General features: G+C 40.5%; 1 protein-coding gene and 1 long non-coding RNA gene across 2 annotated transcripts in view; one reads left to right on the top strand and one right to left on the bottom strand.

The window, feature by feature from the left end:
• The window catches only part of dtx1 (deltex 1, E3 ubiquitin ligase), a 243,094-nt gene that overhangs the window by 211,039 nt on the left and 8,920 nt on the right, over positions 1-23,135 (bottom strand).
• On the top strand, positions 207-21,605 carry LOC117510089. Its single transcript, XR_004560611.1, has 3 exons — positions 207-218; positions 13,063-13,066; positions 21,530-21,605. It is a non-coding gene; the product is annotated as an uncharacterized LOC117510089 (long non-coding RNA).

The following is a 23,135-nucleotide window of genomic DNA, read 5'->3' as shown; positions in this document are numbered from 1 at the left end:
CTGTAAGGATACATAACGGTCTACTTATTCTGTTAATTGGACAGTTTTATAGTGGTTTTTGTGGTGAACTTGTTAAGGCTTCAGTGATGCCTAAATTAAGAAGCAACAGGACACTGACTGAATGGTTTATAAGAACGGTGAGGGTGGGGCAAAAGGTTTGGTGAATTCATTGTCGCCACCTGGTGTTGCCATTTATTTTATTCATTGTTGTCTGGGTTGTTATGTTGTCTGCCCTGTTTGTCTTGGGGATCTGCACTTGTACTTGTGTATTTATTTAGTGTGAACACTATGTGTATGTATTTGTGTATGTGGTGTATTTATTATGTTTTAAATGAGCCTCCAAGGGATGCAAAATGAATTTCAGCTTTAAACTGACAAAGTATAAATCTATCTATCTTTATTTCATCTGTACTGTGCACTCACGTAAGCACCTCGATCTCTGTTTCACAAAAGTTGATTTTCTTTGAGGAACAGAATCAACAACCTGATGTTTTGTCTCCAAATGAGGTCAATTCTGAATGCAAATGACCGTGAATGTGCACATGGTCTACAGAACGTGTGGGGTTCATCATCAGCTTATCCTCACTGCTGTGCTGCTCTTTCACAAATATGGATTTTTTGTTGTATTTAAACACATACTAAATATTGTTGACATTTTTGCATGAAAATCCACACACACACAACACACACACATACACACATTTGACAAATTTCCATTTACAAACATTTTGCAAGAATCACACAGATGGACTGATGGTTACGCCCCCTTCTGGGTTCCAGTGCACAGACAATTATCTGGCGTGCATCTATACCTGTGTCCTGTCGAACTGGTGCATGGACTGCAGATCAATGACGTAAGGAGACAGCTGGCCATCCACCTGACCCAGGACTACGGTTCCCGGGCGTCCCCCTTCAGTACATTCTCAATGGTGGCAGACGGCGGCGCTGTAGGGCCTCCAGCGCCCGTGTTCATTCATCCCTCCCAAACCACCACCCTGGCCAGGTTCTGAGGAGGTACGCCAGCCCACTGACCGGCCCCAGAACCCCTGATCCTGAGCGAGCCATCTCCTTCGGAGGTGGATCCAGCTGCTGGTGAGGTTGTGGGTTAGAATCCAGCTGTGACCCACATGAGTGCCAAAGAGCAGAGAGGCTGAAATCCGGTACAGGTGGACCAGTCCTCAGTTATCTCATGTGGCTTCAGGAGAACATCTCTGCTGGAGTCGCCATCAGGAGGTTCTCTCTGAGCGGTGGCTCAGCGAGCAGCCAAACTCCAATCACGACGAGGATGATGATGATGATGGCACGGGCTGAAGTGGCATCAGTCATCCACAGCAAAGCGGTGAACAGGAACACGGCATGCACTCTCTGAACAAGAGAAGCAGAAACAGTTTGATTTAACAGGAGAGCCCAAAGGCCGCGCCGCCTACTGAAGCGATGGGACTCAAAAACCCAAAGTCGGCTGAGACGTTCAGGCGTCAACAGGAAGAGCATCGTGGTTTTTATTCAGCATTCAAATTCAAAACTGGAAAAAAGACAAATTTCACATTCTTCAGTTTCTCAAACAGGAGAATCTGCCTCCGTTTTATTTCAGAAGAGACAGATTAATGTTTAGAAGAGATTTTTTTAATGTTCAGATAACTTTAAACAGGTTTGAACTCATGGAGCGGATACCAGCAGTCACAGGATGAGGGGCGGGACGGGACGCCGGTCCAACGGTCCATCACAGGGCCACAAGCAGACACACTAACACACTCATCACCGATGTACAACACGCGCTGAAGCTGAGTGTCTTTGGGAGGAAGCCGAAGCACCGGAAGGACCCCAGGCCAACATAGAGAGAAAAGGAGCAGGTGGAAGGGAACCCACAACCTTCTGTGAGGCAACAGTGCTAACCACTAAACCACTGTACCACCCTTCTTAAAACACATACTTTACTAATTTTGGGCCACGGAGTAAAGAAATTTCAACAATTTTAACTAAGCATGGGGAGGGATACTTAATAGTAGGGGGGGATTTTAACTGTGTATTGAATCAGAAGTTAGATAAACAACCGTTCGAGCAAGGATATTTTTGAGGAAAGCAAAAGTTTTGCGCGATATGGTAGAAAGAGTTAGGCTTAGTAGATGTATCGGGTACAAACACCCGAAGGAGAGAGACTACACTTTTTTTTCTAAGGTCCATAATAGCTACTCCAGAATTGATTTGTTTTGTGTATCGAGAAAGGATGCTTATACTGTTGTGAATTGTCACATAGATCCCATAACAATATCAGACCATGCTCCAATAGTGATGTCAATAAGGTTAGAGAACGATAGAAAAATTAAACCTTGGAGACTGAACGTCTCACTCTTGAACGATCCAGATGTAGTCAGAAGATAAAGCAGGAATGGAGGGACTATATGGAACATAATGACAATGGAGAAGTTTCAGTCTCTACTTTATGGGAAGCTGAAAGTGGTGTTAAGGGGGAAGGAAATGGATTGCTCTTTCATCTAAAATAAGGAAAGACAGAGAGAAAGAACAGAAAAGATTAGAAGACTGTATAGCTGATCTAGAGAAAGAGCATAAAAAGACAAATAATGAAAATATCTTGAAATCTCTAACCATAAACAGACAGGCACTGAACAACTTATTGACAGATAAGGCGGAGGGGGCCTTGCGGTTTGCTAATCAGAGATACTATGAGTCCGGAAAAAGGGCCAGTAGGTTACTGGCGTTTCAGTTATGCAAAGTGCAGGCAAACCGTACAGTGGCTAGGATAGTGAACCCTTTTTCAGGAAAGTTGTATCACACCCTAAAGATATAGCCGAGGAGTTGTCAGTTTATTATGAGGCACTGTATGACTCACCTGAAATAGACAACAAAGCAGAGAAAATTGAAAACATATTGGGAAAAATTAAGTTATCGAAATTGACAGAGGCTGAAGCCAAAGCCATGAGAGAGCCAATAACAAAAAGGGAAATAGAGGGAAACAATAAGAAATTTGAAAAATAATAAGTCACCAGGTATGGATGGCTATCCGGGGAATTTTATAAACACTTTCTAGATGAAGTCACACCCCTTTTACAAAGGGTATATAATTACGCTTTAGCTAAAAAAGACCCACCAAAATCTTGGTCTCAGGCAATAATATCAGTAATCCCCAAGGAGGGAAAGGATCCCACAGTCTGTTCCTCATACAGGCCAATTAGTATGTTGTGTTGTGATGTAAAAATTCTAACAACAATACTGGCTAAAGAATTCAAAAGTGCATTAACAGAATAATTAAGTAGATCAAACAGGGTTTATACCTGGTCGCCTGGGAATAAATAATATAGAAGAACACTAAACATTATGTCCATAGGAAAACAGAAACAGGAACCTTCAATGCTTCTCAGCTTAGATGCTGAGAAGCATTGATAGGGTGGACTGGCTGTATTTGGAGAATACATTGGGGAAAATGGGATTTCACTCAGATTTTATTGATTGGATTAGAGTGTTGTATACAGAACCCACATCAAAGGTACGAGTAAATGGACATTGTTCTGAACCTTTCAGACTGAAAAGAGGAACTAGACAGGGGTGCCCACTTTCTCCTTTATTATTTGCTATAAGCATAGAACCACTGGCGGAAATGATTCGAGATAATGACAATATACAGGAAGTATCGGTGGGTGGAGTAGAGTACAAGATTTCGCTCTATACGATGATGTGATACTGTATATTACCAACCTGCAGACGTCTGTCTCGGCATTATGGATTGTCTGGGGACTTTGGAATGATATCAGGTTATAAGGTCAATGAGACAAAAGTCGCAAGCAATGATGTTGGTGGGTGATAGGCCGCTAGATTTGGATAAGTTGCTTTGTTTAATTGGCCCACCCCAAGGATTTAAGTATTTAGGCATAATGGTTACACCACAAACCTCACAATTATATACAGAAAACTATGGGAAATTGTTTTATCAATACAATCTGACCTGGTCCACTGGGAAATTCTACCCCTATTCCCTAATTCGGGAGAATAGAAACAGTTAGGATGATCTCCTTCCTCGGTTGTTATATTTGTTCCAGGCCTTCCCTATTTGGATTCCATCACTCTACTTTTAAAAGGTTGGACAAAATGATTTCTTTATTTATTTGGCAAAGGAAAAACCTCGAGTTTGGCTGAAACTATTATGTACTCCAAAAAAAAAGAAATGGGGGTCTTGGTTTGCCTAATCTGAAATTGTATTATTGGGCTGCACAGATGCATGGGTATGCAGGATGAGCAAACAAATGGATAAACTAGAAAACCATGCTTCCCAAATTGTTTCATTAGAGACCGCACCTTTTTTAGAACAAAAGAAATGAAGACATTTGAAAATAAAAAATGAGTGGATTGTGTGTACACAATGAGTATGGACACAGGTGAGGAAGAAAATCAATGCACCTTTAACAACCTCACGGGCACTTAAAATCACCAAGATTGCTGATTTTTTACCTAATAAATTAGACTCTGGATTTAAGGGGTGGGCAGAAAGGGATTTGATAACTATCCATCAGATGTTTGATGGAGGGATATAAAATCTTTTAAACAGTTGCAGGACAAATTTGGTTTAGGTTCTGATGGGTTTTTTTCGATATTTACAATTCCGAGACTATTTAGTGTCACGTGCAGAATGGGACGCTTTGAAACAACTGCCTACACCAATTGAACAAATATTAATTAAGGTGATTGAAGAAAAAAGTAAAGTTAAAATAATTTCGAACATGTATAAATATTTACATTCAACTGTCTGATAACTCACTGGAAGTGAAGGGGAAGTGGGAGTTAGACGCAAACAATTATTGAGGATGAAGAATGGGAAGAGGTGTGTGAAAGAGGCCATAAAATTACTAGCAGTCCAATTTGGAAGGAGTTCAATTAGAAAATTAAGTTAAGATTTTTTAGGACACCATCAATACTTTTAATAATGATAATAGTAAAACTAATCTGTGTTGGAGGGATTGCAAACAAATTGGGGATTATTTGCATATTTTTTGGGACTGCCCCGCCTTGAAACCATATTGGCTAGGGATCCAGGCAGAGATCCGAGCCATCCTAAATTTTAATTTGCCGCTGGATCCAAATATTACATTATAGGGCTTGACCCCAAGGGGTGGTTTGACAAAAAGGGAAGCTCAATTGCTCCACATTTGTTTATTGGTAGCAAAGAAAATGATAACGAGATCTTGGTTAAAAGCACTACCTCCCACTCTCCCTCAATGGCGTGACGGATTAAAAAAACGTATATCTAATGGAAAAAATTACGGCAAAGCTTCATTTGAATATGGATTTGTTTCTGGATAGAAAAAAAAAACAATCATGCTTGTTGGTGAAATGTCACAGCAGCAAGATGCACAAAAACTACACTGCAAGATCGGATCCCCGATCAACACAACACCTTACTGTGAGGCCAAAGGTCAAGGCAACAGTGGCCCAATTTGGATAGAAGGCCTGTGTTCACAAAACATCCATCGTTTTAGCAGCACAACCGATCATAATGCTAGCACGAGTGCGCAGAATTCTTTGTTGCAGATAAACTGCACGGTCAGGAAACACCAGGCCCTGTCCTCAGCCGACTTTTCTGTTGACTCGGCCTTGGTAAAGTTTCAGGCAAAAATATTTTAATGACGTTTGCCCGGGTGGACAAAAGTAATTCATCATCTTCCTCGTTGTTCAGCAACATTTTTTGTTTTTTTGTTTTTCATGGCTAAAACATTATCCCAAGTGCGCACGAGTATTTGCTCAGAACATCTACCAGATTGTGCTGCCTGCTGATGAGGGTAGCAGAATTTATCAGTGAAGTACAAAAAGTCACAACATCAGGAACAAATTATTTTACAGAAGTACAGTAAGTTCACCGATGGGTTTTTTTCTTCCTCTTCTACGTTTGGATTTTAACTTTCATTGGATTTTTGTGGAGAGTATGAAACTATACATTTTTGGAAACCTTAAAAAAATAAGCAATCAGAAAAACAATGTTTAACTGCCTCGTGTCCTATGTGGCCGCCATCTCTGATTTCACAAAATGGCTGCCGTTATAACTGTTTGTTGTGATTTGGCGCTATATAAGAAAAAAGTTGATTGATTGATTGATTGAATATCTCAGCTTCTAAATAACCTAGAGCTTTTACAATTACACTATCATTGTTAGGGACAAGGAATCCAATATTCCTTGTTGTAGATAGGTTGAGACATTTGTGACAGCAGTTCTTGAAAATACTTAATAATTTCACAAGACAAACTGGTCATTTGGCCATACTAAGCACCAACCACAAGGACATGTTTATATAGAAGTATGGTTATTGTAGTAGACCTATATTCGTGCATGTTAAACAGTTTAATCCACAGGTGGATCAGCAGACAGAAGATGGGATGGGACACCCACACTAGATGCTCCAAGTTGCAAGATAGTCCTGGTAGATGGAATGGTTCTTCTGCAGAAGACGGCCAAGAAACCAGCAACCATAGTGAGCGTCAAAGATCTCAGTGAATGCTTCAACGACAAGCTGATGTCCCTCACATGAGATTATCATGAAATCATGCATGTGTTTGACATCAGAGATGACATAAATATAAAACACATTCCAATGAGCAGGTTCCTTTCACATGACAAGACGAAGGCTGACCTGACAACTATCTTGTTACAAACACTCTAGAGTGCAGCAGTACAGCACACAACTGGTCATCACCTCTTCTTCAGGCCATACCAGAACCAACAGAGACTTGCTTTTCCAAGACAACAATCATGAAGAAGCAGACACACTGTTGATCTACCAGACTGTCCTGCCATCACCGCAAAATCCACCAGATGCACAGATGGGTTTCTTCTCCCCAGACACCGATGTCCTTGTGTTAGCCATAGCAAACTATGACCTCATGTTGAAGAACACGTCAGTTTCCATGGCCTCTGAGGTAATGGGGACAGAGCCAATACGGAGAGCCACAGGGGCAGAAAGAGAAAAGACTTTGCCAGTCTTCCATGAGTTCCCTGTTGCTGACAACACTGGAAGATTCTCTCTTTTTAGGTACAGCAACCTGGCTGCAAATCTACATGAAGGCAGACAGAGATGTAATCAGTTCTCTGCAGATGCTTTCAACAGAGGCAGACGTGACTGACACAATGTTGGCTACTCTGGCTGGCTTCGTCTGTGCAGCCTACTCCCCCAAAAGCATCCACATCAAGACCATCTCTGAACTCTGATGGCATCTCTTCTGCAAGCATATGGCAGAAAGTGACAAGCTACATCCTGTCCTTGGAGCTCTAAGACAACATGTCCTGAGAGTCCATATCAAGCAAGAGTTGGATTCCATGCAGAATGGCTACCACATGGAGTCCAATGGCCAGCTGGAACCAACCATGACAGATGACCTACCAGCTCCAAAGCCCATCACTGAGATGGTTAACTGTCAATGCTAAAAAATACTGTTCTTCTGCCAGATGTTCTTACAGAACAAAGAACTTATCCTGCACCGATCTTTGCCAGTGCGGCAGTGAGTGTCAGAGTGATGAGGACACACAGAACAACTGACAATGACGATGATGATGATATGTAAAGACTCCTTGGTTGCCTAAAAGACTAAACCCATTTCTGTCACGAGGAGCATGTTGGTTCTTAAAGGCAGGGCATCTCTTTTGCATGCCTAAAAATTGACATTGTGTAAATAGAAGAAAATACCATTTAATCCACCTTATTCCTGAGGGAGCTGCTGCAGAAGTGATTATGGGTGCAACTTCCTCTGAGACACCAGACGTAGCAGAGAACCATTGTTTTCTAGCGGTTTTTGTTTCCCGGACTGGTTTATTTTAAAGTTAATTGTTTTCTTTTCTAAATGGTGATCAGCTCCACTAGTATTTAAAAATGTCCTTGCGCAAATTCGGGAACATGTTGCGCTGATTGCTGTTGTACTAACCAGACGAAGTTAAATCTGCAGCGCCAACAGCAATGTTTTTCAACATGCAGCCAGACAGAGTTTCCATCGCCGACCGAGAGATGAGGAACCCAGAGGGATGTGGCCAAAAAAAAAAAAAAAAAAAACTCACCTTGAAAAGACCACCTAAAACATTATACGTGTGCTCCTCTCACTTTGTTGACAAAAAGCCCACAGAGGAACATCTTAGTTTGTGTTTGGGATGTGACAGACCACTGGAGAAGATAAAGATGATTGACAGCAGTGTCACCAGAATAACAGGTATGATTTCATGTATCTGGAAGACAAATCACTGTAATTATTTATTTATTAATTAAAATGTTAACGTGCATTTGGACTGCTGGTTATTATGACCTAAAATGCCTAAAAAATATTAAAAACCTAAAATAATTTCAGTACAGACATAAGATGTTCAACAATGCAGTATTTTAATCTGAATCTGAATTTAATATTGGAGCTGTTATGTACCAGGTTTTCTCTTGGTTTCTGGTCGTGGGGTTGATGGAAGGTTAATGGTGTCATGAAACCGTAATGCATCACTTCTCGATAATCATGTCCTGTATCTCTGCTGTAAGATGAACAAGATGAGATGAATTACAGTGAAGAAGTCTAGAGCCCGACCGATATTATCGGCCGATATAAGCCCTTTTCAGAGTACTCACTATCGGCCGAAATTTTGCAGACAGAACGCCGATAATTTCTCATAAACAGAACAGTTACTGAAATAATATTTGTGTCGGCAATGTAAAATGTCATTGCACCGTTTGTCCAGTAGATGGAGCTCTGACTCCATTCAACTGAGAGCTGCTTACACCCCTGCTTAAATGTGTTCATCACCAGCCCCCGTAGTTCGCCATCACACTGCACTGATCGGCTGACAAAAGCATACAAGTTTATAAGGATGTTTTTTTTAAAACTCAGTTTATGTAGTAATGCGTCAAACGTGCTTCATTGCGTCGGTCACGCTTTTTGTTAAGCCCACGTTGTGTAGACCTTAGTTCTAGCATGAAAAAACTTGTTTACTGCTAAGAGGTTGAAACATTCAGATTCACTGGTTGTCCGGAAGGGTTCTGGGAATTACTGACGTTTGCCATTAACCCTCTGGGGCCGCCGCAGTCGTATACGACGGCTGGGACCAAGCTTCACTAAATTGTAAATAACTTTTTAATGATATGAGATAGAAACTTACTTTTTTTTTTGCTGAAAAGTTAACTCCGTGGACTTTCGATCCACCATTGGCCATCTTGGTACTCCTCATAGAAGATGTGTGATGACATGCGCAATGTGAGTGTCCAATTGGAATTGGTTCTCCGTCACATGGGTTTCCAAAATCCAATCATAGGACAGATTTACCTCACGTGATAAACCAAAGATCATTTTCAGGAGTGATAGCTTACTAGTTGGCCCATTTGAATAGCCCCTTAACTGCTCCAATTGCATTTTTGCATTTTTTGAACTTGAAAACTTCTCTCTGTTATAAAGTTAATCAATATGAGGACAAAGCTTCAGCATTTAGCTCATACCTTTTTTGTTAAGGGTCAAAAAAAGAACATTTTATTCATTAAAAAAAATAATAATATCGGCTGATTTATCGGCTATCGGCAAATCAGCCGATTTATCGATTATCTGCTTTTTCTTCATCCAAATATTGTTATTGGCATCGGCCTCAAAAAATCCATACAAGTCATCATGTGATGTCCAGATCACACCTGTTCAAAAGGACCCACCATCATGCGTGAAATGCATCCACCACCACACCCTGTAGCTGACTGCATCTTAGAGAGTGATGCGGACTCCCGTCTGAACGCAGGGATTCCACTCACAGAATTTCAAACACTTCAATGCCATCAATGCCAGTTGTGACCCAAATTCTAATGACTTTGATGAAACTAAGACAAAACTTTGTCATGGCTGATTTGGCCCACTGATTAAAATATGACAAGCTCAGGTCAGCAGCACAGCGGGACTGTGGGGAGACATTACAACCCCTGGCAAAAATTATGGAATCACCGGCCTCGGAGGACGTTCATTCAGTTGTTTAATTTTGTAGAAAAAAAAGCAGATCACAGACATGACACAAAACTAAAGTCATTTCAAATGGCAACTTTCTGGCTTTAAGAAACACTATAAGAAATCAGGAAAAAAATTGTGGCAGTCAGTAACGGTTACTTTTTTAGACCAAGCAGAGGGAAAAAAATATGGAATCACTCAATTCTGAGGAAAAAATTATGGAATCATGAAAAACAAAAGAACGCTCCAACACATCACTAGTATTTTGTTGCACCACCTCTGGCTTTTATAACAGCTTGCAGTCTCTGAGGCATGGACTTAATGAGTGACAAACAGTACTCTTCATCATTAGTACTCTTCATCTGTTGCCAGATCAGCTTTGCAGCTTGGAGCCTTGTCATGGATCATTTTCTTCAACTTCCACCAAAGATTTTCAATTGGATTAAGATCCGGACTATTTGCAGGCCATGACATTGACCCTATGTGTCTTTTTGCAAGGAATGTTTTCACAGTTTTTGCTCTATGGCAAGATGCATTATCATCTTGAGAATGATTTCCTCATCCCCAAACATCCTTTCAATTGATGGGATAAGTGTCCAAATATCAATGTAACTTGTGCATTTATTGATGATGTAATGACAGCCATCTCCCCAGTGCCTTTACCTGACATGCAGCCCCATATCATCAGTGACTGTGGAAATTTACATGTTCTCTTCAGGCAGTCATCTTTATAAATCTCATTGGAACGGCACCAAACAAAAGTTCCAGCATCATCACCTTGCCCAATGCAGATTCGAGATTCATCACTGAATATGACTTTCATCCAGTCATCCACAGTCCACGATTGCTTTTCCTTAGCCCATTGTAACCTTGTTTTTTTCTGTTTAGGTGTTAATGATGGCTTTCGTTTAGCTTTTCTGTATGTAAATCCCATTTCCTTTAGGTGGTTTCTTACAGTTCGGTCACAGACGTTGACTCCAGTTTCCTCCCATTCATTCCTCATTTGTTTTGTCGTGCATTTTCAATTTTTGAGACATATTGCTTTAAGTTTTCTGTCTTGACGCTTTGATGTCTTCCTTGGTCTACCAGTATGTTTGCCTTTAACAACCTTCCCATGTTGTTTGTATTTGGTCCAGAGTTTAGACACAGCTGACTGTGAACAACCAACGTCTTTTGCAACACTGCGTGATGATTACCCTCTTTTAAGAGGGTGATAATCCTCTCCTTTATTTCAATTGACATCTCTCATGTTGGAGCCATGATTCATGTCAGTCCACTTGGTGCAACAGCTCTCCAAGGTGTGATCACTCCTTTTAGATGCAGACTAATAAGCAGATCTGATTTGATGCAGGTGTTAGTTTTTGGGGATGAAAAATTACAGGGTGATTCCATAATTTATTCCTCAGAATTGGGTGAGTCCATATTTTTTTTCCCTCTGCCTGGTCTAAAAAAGTAACCGTTACTGACTGCCACAATTTTTTTTCCCTGATTTCTTATAGTGTTTCTTAAAGCCAGAAAGTTGCCATTTGAAATGACTTTAGTTTTGTGTCATGTCTGTGATCTGCTTTTTTCCTACAAAATTAAACAACTGAATGAACATCCTCCGAGGCCGGTGATTCCATAATTATTGCCAGGGGTTGTATGTTTGAACACATGAATGATCTCACTATGTGTAACTGACTGCACAGAGTTTTACAAAAAGCAAAAAACCCAGATTCAATAAGTGAGTCATAGAGTCACCATTACGCAAATAACACAGTTAAGTATTTAGTGGCTGTTTCCCCCTCTGGAATAATCATGTTTATTTCATATGCTTATGGTGGAAAATGTAGTAACGTACAGAACACAGATTTTTTTTTTTGGAACATATATTGAAAATGTATTGAAAACACTGTTTTCCTTGTAACAAAAAACAAAAACAAAAAAACAAACAAAAAAAAAAACAAAACTGAAAAGTGTCCTATTTCCATCCTTCTTTATTTTCCTTCACACAGTGTTCTTCTGTTGTCTGTAACACACATTACACCTGATAAGTGATGACTATTTTTAAGAGATTCATATATTTGGGGCAGAGCTGAACCTTCTTTGCAACAAATTCATTCATTAATGTTGGAAGCAGATAAGAGAAGTACAAATTCTGTTTTGTGTGTCTAAAGACTTTGTTAAATGAAATGTCCAACTACAGGTGTCCAGATAACCAGCTGCAGACAGAACTGGAGGGATGTAAAAATAAAATGGAAAAATATGGCTTAGAGTTTATTTTAATGAAGGCTCACATGCGTTCTGTCATATTAGTTCATACGTTATAATTAACTAAAGTTACCCACCTGGAGATCTGTCCTGACCTGTCATCCATGAACACCTGCTGTCTGTATTTCACCTGATGCTGAAACTCAAACCCAGGCTCGGTGATCAGGGACTTTAAGGCTTCTGCTGGACTCTACATCTGCCTGAAGGTAAATAAGTTGTGTCCCAAGACCTCTTAACAGAACGGGACTGACCTCATTACTGTGCAGGTCCTGATACGCCTCAGAACTTTTCAGATTGTTCACTGCGTCCCCATCCGAAGAGAGATCTAAGAATCGAGCTAAAATGCTACCGTACGTTATCTTGGCCACTTCGTCATCCTCCCTCCTCTCTATATTTGTAGACAGCAGGATTGTAATGTCTCGTTTGAGCTGTGATAGCTGCTGTTTACATCCCTTGTAGAAAGTAAAGTTGCGCTGGAACGCCGGACGTCTCACCCATAATTCACACAAAGCCTCATGGGGGCTCGAATAAGGTGGATAGGAGCTACAAACTCAGTTTGGTAGGAATTAATAGTGACCATTAGAGTCTGAATTAAAGTATCACAAATACCAAAATTCCTAGTCTGCTTTCAGACCCTCACAGTGTGGAGTGTTCATCATGGAGGATATGTGAAAGTTACTTACAATTTGCACATGTGCAACATGTGAGCATGACAAGTTTTATGCAGATTATTATTCACAGACTAACACATGAATACTGAAATGATCCTGAAATGACTCAGTTCAATGAGCTTCACACGGAGACTGACAGTTAGTGTTTGGTGCATTTTTCAAAGTCTAGCCATTTACTGATAATCAGATTTCACAGACACGTCCTTCATAAGTAGCCTAAGGCCATGAATGATGTTATGCTGTGTTGCTGGAGGAGTCCAAAAGAGATGCCCTGCCTTTAATGAACACTAACAGAGAAATGTTCGTGTCTGATCATTTGTAAAACATTCAATATAATGTCAAATAGTTTTGTGGAATCTAGCTTAATAATTGTGATACCACTAGATTCTGTGGCTCTGAAAATGGTGGTTTCGCTGTCAAAAGCCACACTTCTAGGTTATTCAGAAGCTGAGATATTGACGAAAACTTGTTACGGCAGCCATTTTGTAAAATCCAAGATGGCGGCCATACTTTTTTTGATTGTTTATACAATAAAGCTTCCACAAATGTATATGTTTTGTTACTCTCCAAAATATCTGGCAAAATTGCATCGTAAACCTGACTGAGTATATTCAGAGCGTCAGACTTTGATTTAACGTGTCCATCTGAAGAAGAAAGGAAGAAAAAAAAAACAACAACAAGGAATAGAAAAAGGAAAAAGATTTTAGATACTCAGAAGCAGTTCTCAAAAACTGAGCAAGTGTGCAAGAAGGAGATTAGTGATGGAAGCCACCACGACACCCAAGACCTCACAGCCACAGAAGCCTACGTCTTCAGAGAGGTCTGGGTGGTGGCTTTCCTTCACTAGTCTCCTTCTTGCACAGTCACTCATGTTTTGACAAGTGCCTCCTGCAGACAGTTTTACCACACAGTATCACACTGTTTGTATTTCTTAAAGAATGATGGAAATGACATCTAATATATATTCAGTGACTTGGAAATGTTCATGTCTTCATCTGCTGACTTGTCTCAAGAAAACTGGCTGTAGAAAGTGATGATTTACTGTAAAGTCATCAAAGGGTGCCAATAATTGTGTCCCACATACATTTTATGTCAGGATTTTTTGTTTCACTTAATGAAAGCTTTTTGTTTTTTCTTGTTGGAAAAGAACTTTGGACATTTAAAAAAATATTTTGATTCAACAAAATTGCTTTGTTTGCATTTATTTCTGACCATATATTAAAAGGTGGACATAAAATGTAGGGGTACCAACAATTTTGTTCACGTACGTGTGTGTGCGTGTGTGTGTGTGTATATATATATATATATATATATACACACACACACACACACACACACACACACACACACACACACACACACACACACACACACACACACACACACACACACACAGAGAAGACAACTAATCGAGTTGATCGATTAAAATCGATTAAAATAGTTGTCAACTAATTTAGTCATCGAATAGTTGCTAAATAACTTTGTTTTACCACAAATGTTTTGTTTCTTCCATATAATCAACCGAGCTTTGCTTTGAATCTTGAACCAGTGAAGCAGTGCTTCGAGCTGCTGCTTCGTTGGTTTCATTTGTCATTTGTCTTTATCTTAATTTTTCTCCACTAAAACCCTAAAGAGCATATGTCTGTGAGGAATATTTACCTTTTTATGTTAAACTGACCTGTTACGGTCTTCTGAAACAGTTGACAGATGTATTTTATGCTAACGCTGATGCTAACGCGTTAGCATGTCTACAGTGTTTTCAATGTTAAAGTTAGCATTAAGCTGCTGGCATTTCAGCTTGTTTGTGCATTTGTTTTCTGTATAATAATTAATGGCTCAGCATTTGTCGTAAAAGAGTCAAATGTATTACAAATTATAATTTTTAATTTACTTTTATTTATATATTAATAATAATAGCTACAACAATAATAATAATAATAATAATGCTACAATACAATTTTAGAGAAAGAGACATGAGTCATATGTGTCATTGTGAAATGACCACATACAAGGTCTGTGATAAAAGTAACGGACCTTATTATTTTTTTCAAAAACCATATGGATTTGAATCACGTGTGATTACATCAGACGTGCTTGAACCCTCGTGGGCATGCGAGAGTTTTTTCACACCTGTCGGTTACGTCATTCGCCTGTGGGCAGTCTTGAGTGAGGAGTCGCCCACCCTCTCGTCGTTTTTTCATTGTTTAGGAATGGCTCAGAGACTGCTGCTTTGTTTGATAAAAATTTTTCAAAAACTGTAAGGCACAACTGAGTGGACACCATTCAATAAATTCAGCTGGTTTTCTTTAAAAATTTTAACGGCTGATGAGAGATTTTGGTCTGGTAGTGTCGCTTTAAGGACGGCCCACGGCGCCTGACGGCGATCTGCGCCGTCTCGCCGTTTCAAGTTGAAAACTTCCACATTTCAGGCTCTGTTGACCCAGTAAGTCGTCAGAGAACAGAGAACTTTCAGAAGAAGTCAGCATGAGGAGTTTATTCGGACATTCCATTGTTAACGGACATTTTGTAATGAAAGAACGTGCGGGCAGAGTCGCATGTCGGGCCGGACCCGACCGCGGGGGGTCGCGACAGGAAAAACACCTCCGTTGGAAACCTTAATGGGCAAGTTGGAACATGCCCAAGCTGTTAAACAATTTCTCAGGTACTCACTTGTTGAAAGCCATCAAAAGCCGCCTGAATTTTACAAACTGTTTTCAACACGGAGGTGTTTTTCCTGTCGCGGCGCACAGATTCGCCGAGTGGTCACGGAAACAACTCGGCGAATTTGCGCGCACGTCTTTCATTACAAAATGTCCTTAAACAGTGGAATGTCCGCATAAAGTCCTCATGCCGGCCTCTTCTGAATCTTCTCTGTTCTCTCACGACGTCCTGGGTGAATTAAGCCTTAAATTAGGATGTTTTCAGGTCGAAACAGGCCTGGAAGCGCTGCGCGACGTCCCGCTCCGTGGGAAGTCCTTACACCGACAGAAACACCCCATAATCTCTCATCAGCCGTTAAACTTTTCACCGAAAACCAGCTTAATTTCTCGAATAGTGTCCACTCAGATATCCCTCACAGGTCCAGAAAAAATGTTGATAAAGCAACGCCCGCTGTCCGCAGCGGCTATTCAGACAGAGAGATTCCGACGGGCGGGGTGGAGCACTCCTCACTCAAGGCCCGCCCACAGGCGAATGACGTCACCGAGACGCGTGAAAAAACTCACGCATGCGCACGAGGGTTCAAGCTTGTCTGACGTAAAAACATGAATCAAATCCATTTATTTTTTGAAAAAAAAAATAAATAAAAAGGACCGCTTTTTTCATCACAGACCTCGTAGTTTACAAGTTATACAGAGAATGTTGCACATATGAGTCAGGCTACAGTTTTTGATTTAGGTTTTATGGTTAACTGGTTATGCTAATTGCTCATTTGCAGCAACAAAAATACCATATATTTTATGACATTTATATGTTTCAATGTTGTTTTATGGCAACTCAGCACTTTGATAAAGCAATGCCATTGAAATAATTATTTTTGTTCTTTATTATAAACTGTTTTATTCTTTATTATTTTATATTTCAACAGCCAAGGGACATTTGACAATTTGTTGATTTTCAAGTATTTTAAATTTTCAAATAATGTTCTGTTGTTAAATAAAGTGATGGAAGGAGAGAAAAATTGTTTCCCTGGCACATTTTAAAAAAAATTCCCCGCTAATCCGATTAATTGAGTCAAAACCCCATCAGATTCATCAATGATCCAAATAATCGTTTGTTGCAGCCCTAGTTCACAGCCACAGAAAACATTGTAGCTTGAAGTGACGCTGCTGATGTCATATCTGTAATCAGCAGGGCTGCAAAAAAGTTTTACATGTAGTGAACTGCAGGTTGTGTTCCGTTAAAAACCGTTTCATGCTGAATAACCAGGAATGTGTGTTTGCCGAGCGGTCAGCTGTGAGGTCATCGGGCAGAAGACAGGAGGTCAGTTCTACAGGAGCAGAATTACAGCCACAGTAAAATCTGGCCATATTTTAGTTTGCCATCAAAAGTTTCCTCTGGATGTAATTCCGTTACCATAGAATTACCCAGCGGCTGCAGCACGACTGTGATGAATGTGAAGATGAGGCTGTGTGGTTTTCAGCGGGAGTAGGTGTTGTGAAAGCGGATCAGACCTTAGCAGTGTTTAGAGGCTCAAACAGCCCTCTGGGGAGGGGAACGGGTCGATGCTGTTTGGATGAGCGCCAGTCTGTGCGCCGCTTTACTCACAGCAAATAAGCATCTGCTGAAGTGTTCCGAGGTGCCTTTGAACACACACTGCCGGAGCGTGCTGCCGTGGTCCCGGAACACTGACAACAGACAGCCACGGAGCTAAACAGACGTCCTGCCAGACTCCCAAACCCGCGAGAAAGCGGAGATGCCCCAGAGCACCTGCAGGGGGGGAGGAGGCAACGCAAGAGCTCTCGCAAACACCAGGACAACACCAAGCGGATCCAAAACCAGGCCGCCTAACGCAGGGGCTCATGGCAACACCACTGACGCACGTGTTTAAGGACAGGACTGAAGGGCAAAGGAGGCAGAGCCTGGCATCTGACACAGCAGCACAGAAGCAACACAGCCGACACCAAAATGACTGCCGAAAAACGCAAGATGGAGGAACAAGCAGCTGATCAAAGGAGGTGTGTGTCAGAAACGAGGACGAGCATACAAGCGGTCCAGCCCTAAAAAAAAAATCCACAAAATTATTACTCAAAATGTAGGTGGAAGTTCTTCACTTTCAGTTCTGTCAACACTGCAACAAACTGCTAACTTCATTAAACTGTAAAAAAAACAAAAAGTCAGTGAAACATCCCAGAGGGCAAAAGGTCACAGTGCAGAGTTCACATCCAACAATAAGTCTAATGATACTCAAGGCAGCGTCAGTAAGACTCCACCAGGAGGAGATACAAACCCACGTTACACCAGCAGTGTTCCCCTCCAGTATTCCAGGACCGGCAGCCTGCCAGGCCTGGAATACTGTGTTAGAAACACCAAAAAAAATATATAAACAAATAAATAAATAAAAAATACACCCATTTAACCGTAAATCTGGATGACGATAATGATTTCAGCACATCCAGAGTGCTTTGATTCCAGAATTTACTCACACAAACAACTATCAGGGCTGTGAAATGAAAATTGTGAAATCCAAAGAAAATTTGTAGGGGGGTCGAGCCGGAGTTTAGGGCCTGTGGGGCCCCAGAAACCAAAGTAATTTTCTATCTAATGATACATTTTCAGCATCTCCTGGAAGAAAAAAATCTCAAAAGAAGTGCATATTTAAATTATCCTAGATTCAATCCTTCATTTGAACTGTCAATGATCATGTTGAAATAACAGAATATGACATGGAAGTTGGACCTGGAATGATTTTCCTTTTAATTGTAAACCAAATTATGCATCAACTCAGAACAACTACATGATATAAGACTGAAAAGACTGTTAAAAGCATTTCAAAAACCACAGCTAAAGCTTGTAGAATATTTTGAAAATCAGGGTAAAACATCAATAGCATACCGTATAGTAAAAAAAAAAAAAAAAAAACATACTGTTGTGTAAATTCCTGGAAATACATTCAAAGCTAGTGTCCTTTTTCCCATGAAAAAAGTCTGTTTATAAAATCTCATTTACATTCTTGTGTAAATTCCTGTAAATCCATTCAAAGCCACAATGTCTTTTTTCAATGAAATAAAGTCTAGATTAATAATAAAAAAAAGTCACATAATCTTGTCTAAAATCCCGTTTTAACAGCACAATGTTTATTTTCCAGGGAGAGAAAAATTCTTACCGTTTTTTTTCTTTTTATCTTTCAGATGTATTCATGAAGCCAGTGACAATTCCATGAACCTTATCAAACTTTTTCAAACAGTCTTTCTCGCAATCTTTGCTCTGATGTCGCTCCGTGACACAGACATGCTGCAAAATTCTTCTTTTAAAACTTGAGATCTCTGAAAGTTTGCGATGCCCACATGCTACGTTTATCTTAACCCCAGAGGGTTAAGATAAGGCATTTTTTGAACAGTTCACTTGCCTGGCATAAATGTTTTATTACTGCTGTTAACAGCTCACACTGCATCCCAGAATCAAGTGCTATGTCTCTTTTTTTTCAGGACAACCTGTCCTTTCAGAATATATATGCTATAGTGGTGTTTTTATAAGTGTAATAAAGGTTTACAATCAGAAATAAGAAAGGAAAAAAATAAAGTGGGAAATAATTTTCACACACATTTATTCAAAACACAGCAAACTATAATAAACAACTATTCTGACACTTTATAAAGGTAGTTTGGGATCTTGTACAAAGATAATTTACAAAATAAATGTTCTAACAAACACAAATGCACATTTTGAACAATATATACAAAATGGTCTATATGTTTTGTTTGTCTTCATGCCACATCTCAAAGCAATTTCTGTCTGCTATTACACAAAGGCTGACAACATCAACTTTTTAATTCTTTGCAGTTGACTCCCTCTTGGATTGCTTGCAGTGACACTCTCTGGTCCACCACGTGAGGTTGTATGAGACCCTCTTATACTGATCGCTTCATTCATATGTGCAACGCTGTGCTTTTATGCATGGAGCCAGCAGCCAGAGGGCTGTTCAAACAGCATTCACATCCCAAAGAGTAACATATCACTGCTCCGAACAATCTTTGGGATACCATGTGAGACTGCTTTGCCCTACGATTGGATATTGGAAAACCATGTGACAGTGAACCAATTCTGATTGGACACTCACATTGCGCACGTCACAACACAGCTTCTATGAGGAGTATAAACATGGTGGATGGCTGGCTCAAAACTCCGGAGTTAACTTTTCAGCAAAAAAAAAAAAGTAAATTTCTATCTCATATCATTAAAAGTTATTTAGAATTTAGTAAAACTTGTACTCAGCCGTCGTATACGATGGCATCAGCCCCAGAGGGTTAAGCATTTTGCAGGAGCCATACAGCGTCGCCGCACTAACCAACCAGTCCCGCTTTACAACTGCCGCAACAGCTACGCTTTGAGTGCCATTTTTCCTCCGCGAAGTTCCGTGGATCCGAGGACACAGATTTGTATCTGTAACACACAGATCAGTGTCCGCAGACTTACAAAACTTGCATGATGTTGTAAAAAAAGGAAACGCTTTGCGATAGACATTTTAAAAACTCAGTGACGATCACAATTACAGAGTACAACACTAACACCCCCCTCCTCCCCATGATGAAATCCACAGAATTCCTCAGATCGTCGCTTTAAATAAAATGACACCTCTTTCCAAATGCTGTAATACAGACAAACTACAATCTGCAAACTTTTCTTTTCCTCCCACAAGACGTCCTGCATTCTTTATGAATTTCATCCTGACGTGCAGCACAGCCAGCTGCAAGAGCTCAGCTCAGATCTATGGAAAGACATTCAGCCAATAATGTCTGAAAGGAAATGCTTTTGACAAAAACTACAGATTTTGTTTATTTCCATTTATGTGCAGAGATCAAGGATCCACCATGTAGAGTTTATTTAGGTCCTGAGATCAAGGATCCAGTGACCAATATCATATTATTTACTTTAAGACTCAATAAAATGTTGACATAGAAAAATTGTAAAGCCTACTTTTAGCACACAGAAAATTCACAAGAGGTATTGATAAAGGAATCAATAAAAAAAATTGGGTTGATAAGCAGAATCGATAATGGCATCGATAGATAAAATCTATCTATAGATAATCAATACCCATCCCTAGTCATGACTGTTTTTTGGTCCACATCCCCTCGGGGACTCTCACTCTGTGTCCAGAAGGACAAAGAAAGACAGCCGAGGGCTGAGGGATACCCTGCGCACTCTACAATCCACGACATAAACACACATTATATGTCTGTAATGGTGATTTTTCTGATGTATGAGGTCATCATTTGACTTCATTTTGAAGTCATTCATACCAATCAATCACATGTTTTGCAGATGAATATATGCTTCATATCATCCATTGCAGCTTCTTGGTTGTTGAGCTATACAAAGAAACATTTTTCAGACCATGTTTTCCTCGACCTTTGAGGAAAATACTCAAAAATGTGAATCAAGGTAATTACACTTTACAACCATAGGGAGAGGTCAACAGCAAATATTGCACAGTTCTGCTTTAATAATTCTCCCTACTGCATAAAGGAAAATCTGACCCAGAATGCATTCCCGCTCCCATGGTTTGCAGTGCTCGACGTCCATGCTTTATTTTTCGTGTATCTACGAGAAAGACCCCAAGTTTATACAATTTTGCAAGAGTGTGCCTGTGAAGGCTCAGCGAGGAAGTGATGTCAGGTTAGCGAGCTCAATGTGACAGCTGTTGTGTGAAGGCGGGACTGTGAAGCAATTACCACAACTCGCCATTTACCAGCTTACTAACTGTTTTTGGACAAATGACAGAATCAAAAGACACAAAGGTGACAAGGACAGTCGAGTGTTTAAAGACCATCATGTGGAACTTTAAAATACGGAAGCATACAAAGCCCTGTGAAGCCCAGAGGAGGACGACGGCATCCTCTGTGACCGCTGCCGTGCCGCTTAAGAAATAAAAGCGGCAGGATGCAGCTGTACTGCAACATGTATTTTATTAGTTGTTCCCAGGTTTGTCTAGTCTGGTTTAGATTCACTGGATGTATTTTTAATGCTGGCTGCACCAGTTAGAGCACAACAGGAAGAACATCTGACTGTACATCTCTTCAAAATAAGGCAAAAATCATAACGCACCCTCTACGGTGGCTTGGATGGGACTATCTGAAGTAAACACACCGTAGATTTTCCTTTTCAAATATCTGAGCTGCTTCTCCTTCTGAACATGACATCTGTTCACACTTGTTTTGTTTGAATTATCCGGATGCCATTCACTCATCTTTGTAGGAACGAGGGCAGAGCCGGAGCTCAGCGGGATACGGAGCTGCAGACCCGAGTTCCAGTCCTGGTCATGCTACAGGTACCGGCCTTGGCTGGGGGAGTAATGTGTGATGGACTAGTACCCTGTCCAGGGTAAATCATAGGCTCTCTCATGTTTTATGTGACACAATTCAGGAAGAACACCAATGGACCTCAGGACCGATACAGGACTTATGAAATATGAGACAGGGAAAAATATCTGCAACACAAACTCTCTCATCTTGTCATATACGTGTCAAACGGCTAAAGACAGACAGAATAAACGCCAGTGAAGTGGCAGCAGGGTAGTGTCTTCACTGGAGAGAGAGTGTGTGTGTACAAGACAACTGAAAAACAGCTGGACAGATTTCCTTTAAACATGATGGGAATCTTACTAGGATAGATATCCAGAGGTGATAGATTATGAGACAGTTTGGTCAAAGATCAACAAAAAAAGTGTCTAAAACACCTTTTGTGTATACCTCAACAAACAAGAAGCCTACATGGCTGATCTAAAGCAGAGGTGTCAAACTGATTCCAGAAAGGGCTGAGAGGGTGCAGGTTTTCTTTACAACCACCCACTCCAGCAGGTGATTTCACTGGTTAACTGATTCCATCTCATCAATCTGATGTGCATCATGTCCGATCGCAGCTCTGCCTGGTGGCACATTAGAGAGTCTATTATATGCTGAAAATACAGTCTTCTAAGTTTTTCCAATACGCAACATACATCTGTGTCCAGGCATGTTCATGATTACAGCAGCAGTAAAACCAGCAGCAGTGACAAACAGCAGCATCACCACACTTCAAGTTCCAAAATCTGACAGACTCTGAAAAAGTGAAAAGTTTTGGGGTGAAGTGTGTCATCTCCTCTGTAAATCCGAGCCGCTGCTTTCAAAGAAAAGTTCAGAAGCTTCATTATCACACATAACCGCATTAGTTTTGCTCCATTTGTCTCAGTCTGGGATGTTTCTGTTATGCTCTTAACTATGTCACATGCAGAGAAATGCTGAGAATTGTCGAGTGAGACGCTTTCCAGAAATGCACCCGTTTCCTCGCTTTGGGAGAGGAATAACAAACATCAGAAACCACTAATTATGAGTGCATGTGTGCAGGGAGACTTACAATCATGAGTACTTTGATGATGTGTTGCTAACTGGGACATTAAAACACATGCGATATGTCCTTTAATGAGCGAAGCAAACACCGTGATGCGTTTGTGGCATAGATGTGAAGGATCCTCTGAACAGCTGAGATTATCAACAAACAAAAGCAAATAAAAATCTGCTACAACAAATGGACAGAATCACTCAGAATCCATCACCGCCTCAGTTTGCTGGA

The sequence above is a fragment of the Thalassophryne amazonica genome, chromosome 5 (genome assembly GCF_902500255.1).
Source record: "Thalassophryne amazonica chromosome 5, fThaAma1.1, whole genome shotgun sequence".
Lineage (NCBI taxonomy): Eukaryota > Metazoa > Chordata > Actinopteri > Batrachoidiformes > Batrachoididae > Thalassophryne > Thalassophryne amazonica.
Note: the sequence above shows the minus strand (reverse complement) of the source record. Positions and strands in the feature narration are given on the sequence as shown.